Here is a 9158-nt window from a genome sequence, read left to right as displayed (position 1 = left end):
ACCCTGTCACGGCACGGCTATTCATCTGTCGGTTCTCGATCATGCTGGAATAGGATTTACTATCCTTTTGCGTCTGTCACTAACGCCTTGCAATCGCGAGTTAGGAGCTCGTCACAGTCATTCATTCATCGAATCCTACTCAGAATACCACAGACAAGGTTTAGACTTTCCGGATTCTCTTGAATGCCGCCATCATTCTAGCTTACGCCATGAAGATTCTGGTTAGGAGATCTAAGAGATACTCATTCTAGCTTAATTCATGTAGAACAGAAGTATTTGTCAGGCACGCGTTCATAAGGGAGAAGGATGATGAGCGTCACACATAATCATCATTTTTCAACCTCTGAATCTGATTTCTGCTCAAGTCCCTCAATTTCAGCCAGAAAATACCTGAAATCACAGAAAAACACACAAACTCATAGTAAAGTCCAGAAATGTGAATTTAACATAAAAACTAATGAAAACATCCCTAAAAGTAACTAGATCCTACTAAAAACATACTAAAAACAATGCCAAAAAGCGTATAAATTATCCGCTCATCAGACCCCTACCCCCTACAAAGCATCGACGCCCTAGTCGACGTATCCTCAGGGTACAAGTACCTCTCCTTCATGGATGCCTACTCGGGATATAATCAAATACCAATGCATAAACCCGACCAAGAAAAAACCTCATTTCTAACCTCGAAAGCAAACTACTGCTACATAGTAATGCCGTTCGAAATAAAGAACACGGGGGTCACATATCAGAGGTTAATGAAAAAGGTATTCACCGACCACATCGAGAAGCTAATGGAAGTATATGTGGATGACATGCTAGTCAAAACCCAAGAAGAAAAAACGTTGTTGCCCGATCTGGCCGAAGTATTCGGTAGCATAAAGAAGCACGAGATGAGGCTAAACCCCACGAAGTACACCTTCCCAGTGGAAGCCGGCAAATTCCTAGGGTTCATGCTAACCCAAAGGGGCATCGAAGCAAACCCGGACAAATGATGAGCTATACTCAACATGAAAAACCCGACCTATGTAAAGGAGGTACAACAGCTAAATGGAAGGCTGGCGGCCTTGTCCAAATTTCTGGCCGGATCAGCCCTAAGGTCCCTCCCCTTCTACTCGATACTAAGGAAAGGGAAGAAGTTTGAATGGACCCTAGAATGCGAGAAGGCCTTCCAAGACTTCAAATCATTCTTGGGGCAACCATCCATCCTGACCCGACCCAAGCAAGGAGAGGAACTGGTGTTATACCTGGCAGTCAGAAGTCGGGCGATAGCATCAGCCCTAGTTCGAGAGGACGACGATGGATAGCAGCCTATCTACTTCATCGGCAAAGCCCTACAAGGGGCCAAACTAAACTTCTAGAAAATAGAAAACTTTGCCTTCGCCCTCGTACACACAGCCAGAAGACTCTGACTCTACTTTCAAGCCCACATCATCAAAGTCTGCACCAACCAACCCATGAAGCACATTTTACAGAAGACGGACCTGGCAGGCAAAATCCTGCAGTAGGCAGTCGAGCTGTGCGAGTTTGATCTCAAGTATGAAGCTCGAACCGCCATCGAATCCCAATACCTGACCGATTTTGTCACCGAATACACCAACACCCCGGGAACTCTCATCTCTTGGAACCTATATGTCGACGGCTCGTCAAACAAAGCCGGTAGTAGGGCATGTATCATCTTGGAAAGCGAACAAGGAAGGAACTATCCCTAAAGTTTGAGTTTCCTGCGTCAAACAACCAAGCGGAATATGAAGCCCTACTGGCTGGCTTAAGGCTGGCTAAAGAGGTCAGGGTCCAGAAGCTCACCATCTTCAGTGACTTGCAAGTCGTCACCTCACAGATAGATGGAAGTTACCAAGCGAAAGATCCCACTATGAAGAAATACCTGGACAAAACCAAGGAACAGCTCGAGGACTTCGGCAGATGTAAGATCCGACACATACCCCGAGAACAAAATGCCTGAGCTGACGCATTCTCAAAACTAGCCAGCACCAAGCCGGGGGGCAATAACAAAAGCCTCATCCAAGAAACTTTGCAGCATCCATCAACCTCAAGGGAGGAGAAAGTGTTAAGTATATCGGACCAAGACCAAGGGTGGTGACCCCTATAATCAACTACCTCAAGTCTGAAACACTACCCACAGAAAAGAAAGACGCTAAAAGGCTTATAAGGGAGGCACAACACTATACTCTCGTACACGACGTCCTGTATAGGAGGGGGATCTTGGCACCCCTCCTCAAATGCGTACCAACCTCTGCCACAAAGGAAGTCCTAGAGGACGTTCATAGCGGCATGTATGGCAACCACCTCGGAGCCAGGCCACTGTCTAAGAAAGTGATCCGAGCCGGCTTCTACTGGTCGACCTTACAAAAGGAAGCGGCCGAGTTTGTAAAAACATGCTCTCCATGTGAGAAGCACGCCAACTTTCACATATTCCCACCTGAAGAGCTTATTAGCGTTACCTCCCCGTGGCCGTTTGCAAAATGGGGACTCAACCTCCTCGGGCCATTCTCCCAAGGATCAGGACAAGTCAAATTCCTCCAAGCAGGAATAGATTACTTTACAAAGTGGATTGAGGCAAAACCCCTAGCCGCTGCCACTGCCCAGCGAAGTCGAAAATTTCTATACAGAAATATTCTCACAAGGTTTGGGGTCCCCTAGTGATGACAAGTCATCTTATGCTAGTTTTACAAGCATTTTTCACTTGTTTCATTAGGTTTTATGCACTTTCTTGCACAATAAGTAAGCGATTGGAGTGAATTTTCATGATTATTTTGAATCAATCAAACATCATTTATTTTACAAAAAATCATAAGGTTTATGCTAGAATTAATTGATTTTATGAATGATGCAAATACCTTGTAATTTTGGTGAGACTTTGATTGGTTGTTTGGTTGCTTGAAGGTGAAGAAATGAAGAGAAAAGGGAAGCAATCAGGGAAACGTTACGTTCACAAAGAGAACGCCACACTCAGCAACGCTTTTGGGCTAGCGTTCACTTTGGAAGTGAGCGCCACATTCACTTTGTGAACTTTTTCGTGAATTTCAGCCTGGGAGCCAAGGCCTCGTGCCATCCGCACACTAGGAGTGTTCAAATAATGAACGTAGCGCTCAACCAAGGGAGCGCTAGGAGAAGCGCTCAACCAAGGGAGCACTAGGCAGCGCTTAAGGAATCAATGGAGCGCTCACTAAGGGAGCACTAGGAGAGCACCCAATTGCGCACCAAAGACGCACTCAACCAAAGGATAGCGCTCAACAAGTGAGTGCAGCACTCAAAAAGAGAGTGCTAGAGGAGGAATTGAGCGCACCAAAAGGAAGTGAACGCAGCGTCCACTAATTGCACGGAGCACTCCACTGGGAGCTACCAAGTGCATTCTGACCCAAGTCAACAAGTGCCATTTGGATTCATTTCTTAAAAAAAAAAATTAAAAAGCCAACTCCAAGCTTTGAAGACTAAAATAGAAAGTGTATAAATAGGAGCGAGTTTGATTTCAGAGGGAGCTTTTTGGTTCTCTTGAAATTTTCTTTTTAGAATTCTTAGAGAATTTGGGAATTGGGATCAGATCTAAGTTTTCTTTGTTCATTTTCTTTCTTCTGCAACTTCTATTTTCTGTTTTGGATTTTGAACTCAGATTGAAGAACTCCACTGCAATTCTTCATCTGAGAACCAGCTTTTATTTTTCTTCTATATAGTTCTAAGAATTGGAAATTGGATCTAAATCTTCTTTTCTGTTTTCATTTTAGTTCTTCTGCAATTTCTTCCTTTCTGTTTTGACAAGAGAACAATTGAGATTTAGAATTTCTTTCTGATTTTGTTACTTTGCTGAAATTGTCAATTTCTTTTTAGGATTTCATAATTGATCTAAGTTTTCTTGTTGTTTTGTTTCTTCAAGCAATTTTCCATTTCTGTTTTGCTATTGAGATCCTGATCTGAATCTCTTCATCTCATAGCTCTCTGATTTACTTTAATTTACATTTTCTAGTTCAATTTGAATCTCAATACCCAAATTTCTTTATTCTTCATCCTAGCAATTTAGATTCAGTAATTTAAGTTTCTTGCACTTTTAGTTTCATTCATTTACTTTTCTTTCAATTCAAGTTTCAGCTCTTTTAATTTCTTGCACTTTAAGTTTCTACAATTTACCTCTTCTGCACTTTACTTTTCTGCCCAATTTACTTTTTGCACTTTAACTTTCTGCAATTCACTTTCTGTTAATCAAAATTTCACTCAAATCATCAACTATTTGCCTAACTAAATTTATCACCTAACTAAAGTTTCTCAATCCATCAATTCCTGTGGGATCGACCTCACTCTTGTGAGTTATTCCTACTTGATGCGACCCAGTACACTTGCCGATGAGTTTGTGTGGAATCGATTTTCCCTCATCAAGTTTTTGGCGCCGTTGTCGGGGATTGATTTAGATTGACAATGATTAAGTAGGGTGATAATCTATATTAAGCACTTTTTCTTTGTTTTTGTCAAGCACACTAACTATTTGAATTTTTGTTTAAGCTAACCTTAACCTCACTCTAGCAGTAGAGTATATCTCAAAGTGGGTGGAAGCCATAGCAACAACTACATGTGATGCACAAATTGTCCTTCAATTCTTTAAGAAGCACATTTTTTACTAGATATGGAGTACCTAAGGGTCTTGTCAGTGATGGTGGTAGTCATTTTTGCAACAAACAGATGAAAAAATTACTTCACAAGTACGGGGTGATGCATAAAGTAGCCACACCGTATCACCCACAGACCAATGGACAAGCAGAGCTTGCAAATAGGGACTTGAAGAGGATCTTGGAGAAGACAGTGGGGAACACAAGAAAGGATTGGTCCAGAAAGTTAGAAGATGCTCTCTGGACATACAGATCAGCATTCAAAACTCCTATTGGAAAGTCTACTTTTAAGTTACTATATGGCAAGTCTTGTCATCTCCCTGTAGAGCTTGAGCATAAAGCTTTTTGGGCCACTAAACTCCTCAACCTTGATTCTCAAGCAGCAGAAGAGAAGAGGTTATTGCAATTAAATGAGTTGGATGAGTTTAGACTGGAAGCCTATGAAAATGCTAAGATATACAAGTAAAAGGCTAAGAGATGGCATGCAAAAGGATCTCAAAGAAGGAGTTCAAACCAGGACAGCAAGTACTCTTGTATAACTCCAGGCTCAAAGTTTTCCCTGGTAAACTCAAGTCCAAATGGACTGGCCCCTGCTTGGTGACAAAGGTTCTCCCTTATGGAAGCCCTGAACTGCTAGATGAAGCAATAAGTAAGTGATTGGAGTGAATTTTCATGATTATTTTGAATCAATCAAACATCATTTATTTTACACAAAATCATATGCTTTATGCTAGAATTAATTGATTTTATGAATGACGCAAAGACCTTGTAATTTTGGTGAGACTTTGATTGGTTGTTTGGTTGCTTGAAGGTGAAGAAATGAAGAGAAAAGGGAAGCAATCAGGGAAGCGTTACGTTCACAAAGAGAATGCCACACTCAGCAACGCTTTTGGGCTAGCGTTCACTTTGGAAGTGAGCGCCACGTTCACTTTGTGAACTTTTTTGTGAATTTCAGCCTGAGAGCCAAGGCCTCGTGCCATCCGCACACTAGGAGCGTTCAAATAATGAACGTAGCGCTCAACCAAGGGAGCACTAGGAGAAGCGCTCAACCAAGGGAGCACTAGACAGCACACAAGGAATCAACGGAGCGCTCACTAAGGGAGCGCTAGGAGAGCACCCAATTGCGCACCAAAGACGCACTCAACCAAAGGATAGCACTCAACAAGTGAGCCCAGCGCTCGAAAAGAGGAAGCTAGAGGAAGAATTGAGTGCACCAAATTGGCGCACCAAAAGGAAGTGAACACAACGTTCACTAATTGCACGGAGCGCTCCACTGGGAGCTACCAAGTGCATCCTAACCCAAGTCAACAAGTGCCATTTGGATCCATTTCTTAAAAAAAAATTAAAAAGCCCACTCCAAGCTTTGAAGACTAAAATAGAAAGTGTATAAATAGGAGCGAGTTTGATTTTAGAGGGAGCTTTTTGGTTCTCTTGAAATTTTCTTTTTAGAATTTTTAGAGAATTTGGGAATTGGGGTCAGATCTAAGTTTTCTTTGTTCATTTTTTTTCTTCTACAACTTCTATTTTCTGTTTTGGGTTTTAAACTCAGATTGAAGAACTCCAGTGCAATTCTTCATCTGAGAATCATCTTTTATTTTTCTTCTATATAGTTCTAAGAATTGGAAATTGGATCTAAATTTTCTTTTCTGTTTTCATTTTAGTTCTTCTGCAATTTCTTCCTTTCTGTTTTGACAAGAGAACAATTGAGCTTTAGACTTTCTTTCTGATTTGTTACTTTGCTGAAATTGTCAATTTCTTTTTAGGATTTCATAATTGATCTAAGTTTTCTTGTTGTTTTGTTTCTTCAAGCAATATTCCATTTCTATTTTGCTATTGAGATCCTGAACTGAATCTCTTCATCTCATAGCTCTCTGATTTACTTTAATTTACATTTTCTAGTTCGATTTTAATCCCAATACCCAAATCCCTTTATTCTTCATGAAATTTATGTTTCCTAGCAATTTAGATTCAGCAATTTAAGTTTCTTGTACTTTAAGTTTCTGTTATTTACTTTTCTTGTAATTTAAGTTTCTGCTCTTTTAATTTCTTTCACTTTAAGTTTCTGCAATTTACCTATTCTGCACTTTACTTTTCTGCCCAATTTACTTTCTGCACTTTAACTTTCTGCAATTCACTTTTTGTTAATCAAAATTTCACTCAAATCATCAACTATTTGCCTAACTAAATTCATCACCTAACTAAAGTTGCCCAATCCATCAATCCCTGTAGGATCGACCTCACTCTTGTGAGTTATTACTACTTGATGCGACCCGGTACACTTACCGGTAAGTTTGTGTGGAGTCATTTTTCCCTCATCACCTACTCCATCACCATGGACAATGGAACTGAATTCACCGATACAGGTTTCAAAAACCTTGTAGCCGACTTAAAAATTAAGCATCAGTTCACCTCAGTAGAGCACCCACAGGCCAACGAACAGGCCGAGGCTGCAAATAAGGTCATACTAGCCGGGTTGAAACGCTGACTACAGGACGCAAAGGGAGCCTGGGCCGAGGAGATCCCCCATGTCCTATAGGCATATCGGACAACACCACATTCCACCATAGGTGAATCACTGAAGAACGGATTTTCTGCTAGTAAATAATTTAAATAAAAATATAATCACGTTGTAAGTATAGTTTCTAAACCAACAGAGAATCCTTTCGTACAAAAGTTTTGGTTGTCACTTAAGCAAACCCAATAAATTTTATAACCAAAGTATTCAAACCTCGGGTCGTCTTCTCAAGGAATTGCAGGGAGGTATGATTTATTATTGGTTATGTAAAAAGGATATATTTTTGGGTTTTTGAAGTAGGGAACAAGGAGAATAAATTAGTAATAAAGTAAATTAATAATAATAAAAACTCTTGACAAGGTATGAGAACTGGACGTCTTATCCTAGTTATCCTTATAAATTGTGATGAGAATTGGATTTTGCTCCCACTTTGTTAACCTCTAACTATGAAGGTAAGTTGAGTGGATAAATCAATTTGATCCCTCAGGTCCCAATCAATTCCTAAGAAAAGACTAGAGTTATTGGAATACAAATCAAATAGCAAAGATAACAATCATCAATCACAAGGAGTTTGATAACTCAAGTGTTACCAATTACTTAACCAGAGCCAAGGGAGAAGAAAATCTACTTGAAAGAAAATAATTTGGATAAATTGAAAGCATTAATAAATTAAAAAAAACAATCATAAGTCTGAAATACCTCAAATTATATTAAATAAAAGAAATCAAATCTAACATGGAAATTCATAAATTAGAGTAATAGAATAAATAAAAGTAGAAAATAAATAAAAAGAACATTGAACCTGGCATTGAGAAGCAATCCTAATCCTAAAACCTAAGAGAAAGGAGAGAGCCTCTCTCTCTAGAAAATTACATCTAAAACCTAAAATTATGTGAATATCCCCATCCTCCCATGAATGAATGGATTCCCCTGCTCTATAGCCTCTAATCTGTGTTTTCTGGACCGAAAACTGGGTCGAAAACAGCCCAGAAATTGCTGGAGAAGAAATCTGCCACGCTGGTTTTTCGTCACTGCGATGCGTCCGCGTGAAGCACGCGTTCGCGTCGCCTAGCTATATGGCCACTATGGCGAATTATATATCAAATCAAAGTCCGGGACATTAGCTTTCCAACACAAGTGGAACCGCCTCATTTGGACCTCTGTAGCTCAAGTTATGACCGTTTTAATGCGAGAGGGTCAGGCTGACAGCTTTGCAGTTCCTTCAACTTCTTGTATTCCTTCCACTTTTGCATGCTTCCTTTCCATCCTCTGAGCCATTCATGCCCTGTAATCTCACACACATATCACGGAATCGAATGGTAATAAGAGAGGATTAAAATTAATAAAATTAAGGTCAAAGAATTATGTTTTCAATCATAGCAGAAAATCAGGAAGGGAAACGTAAAACATGCGATTTCTATGAATAAGTGTGAGAATAATAGATGAAAAACTACTCAATTTAACACAATATAAACCATAAAATAGTAGTTTATCAACCTCTCCACACTTAAACATTAGCATGTCCTCATGCTAAGCTCAAGAGAAGCTATAAAGGAGTGAAAATGAATGGTAGAATGTATGAAATGCAACCTATCTAGATGAATGCAACTACATGCTAAGATTTTTCTACCTATTTGGTTAAAAGTAAATAAGCTCTTCAAGACAAACATAAATCATATTTCACTAATTCAAATTATACAATAAAAGACAAGTAAACTTGTAAGAAGACAGCTCATGAAAGCAGGGAATATAGAATCAAGCATTGAACTCTCAGTGGTAGTGTATATGCACTCTAATTCTCTCAAGTGTATAGGGTAATTCACTCTACTTTTCTCTATTCATGCTTTCTAAAACTTTGTTCTTCATCTAACCAATCAACAAATATCTAGTATATCAATGCAAACATGATGAGGTCTTTTCAAGGTTGTAATGGGGCAAAGGAAAGGGGGAGGATATATGTATGGCCAAGTGAGCTGAAATATGAATCTTTAATTAACCTAAGCTTTCACCTAACATACACACATACTCTA

The sequence above is a fragment of the Arachis ipaensis genome, chromosome B08 (assembly GCF_000816755.2).
Source record: "Arachis ipaensis cultivar K30076 chromosome B08, Araip1.1, whole genome shotgun sequence".
Classification (NCBI taxonomy): Eukaryota; Viridiplantae; Streptophyta; class Magnoliopsida; order Fabales; family Fabaceae; genus Arachis; species Arachis ipaensis.
Note: the sequence above shows the minus strand (reverse complement) of the source record.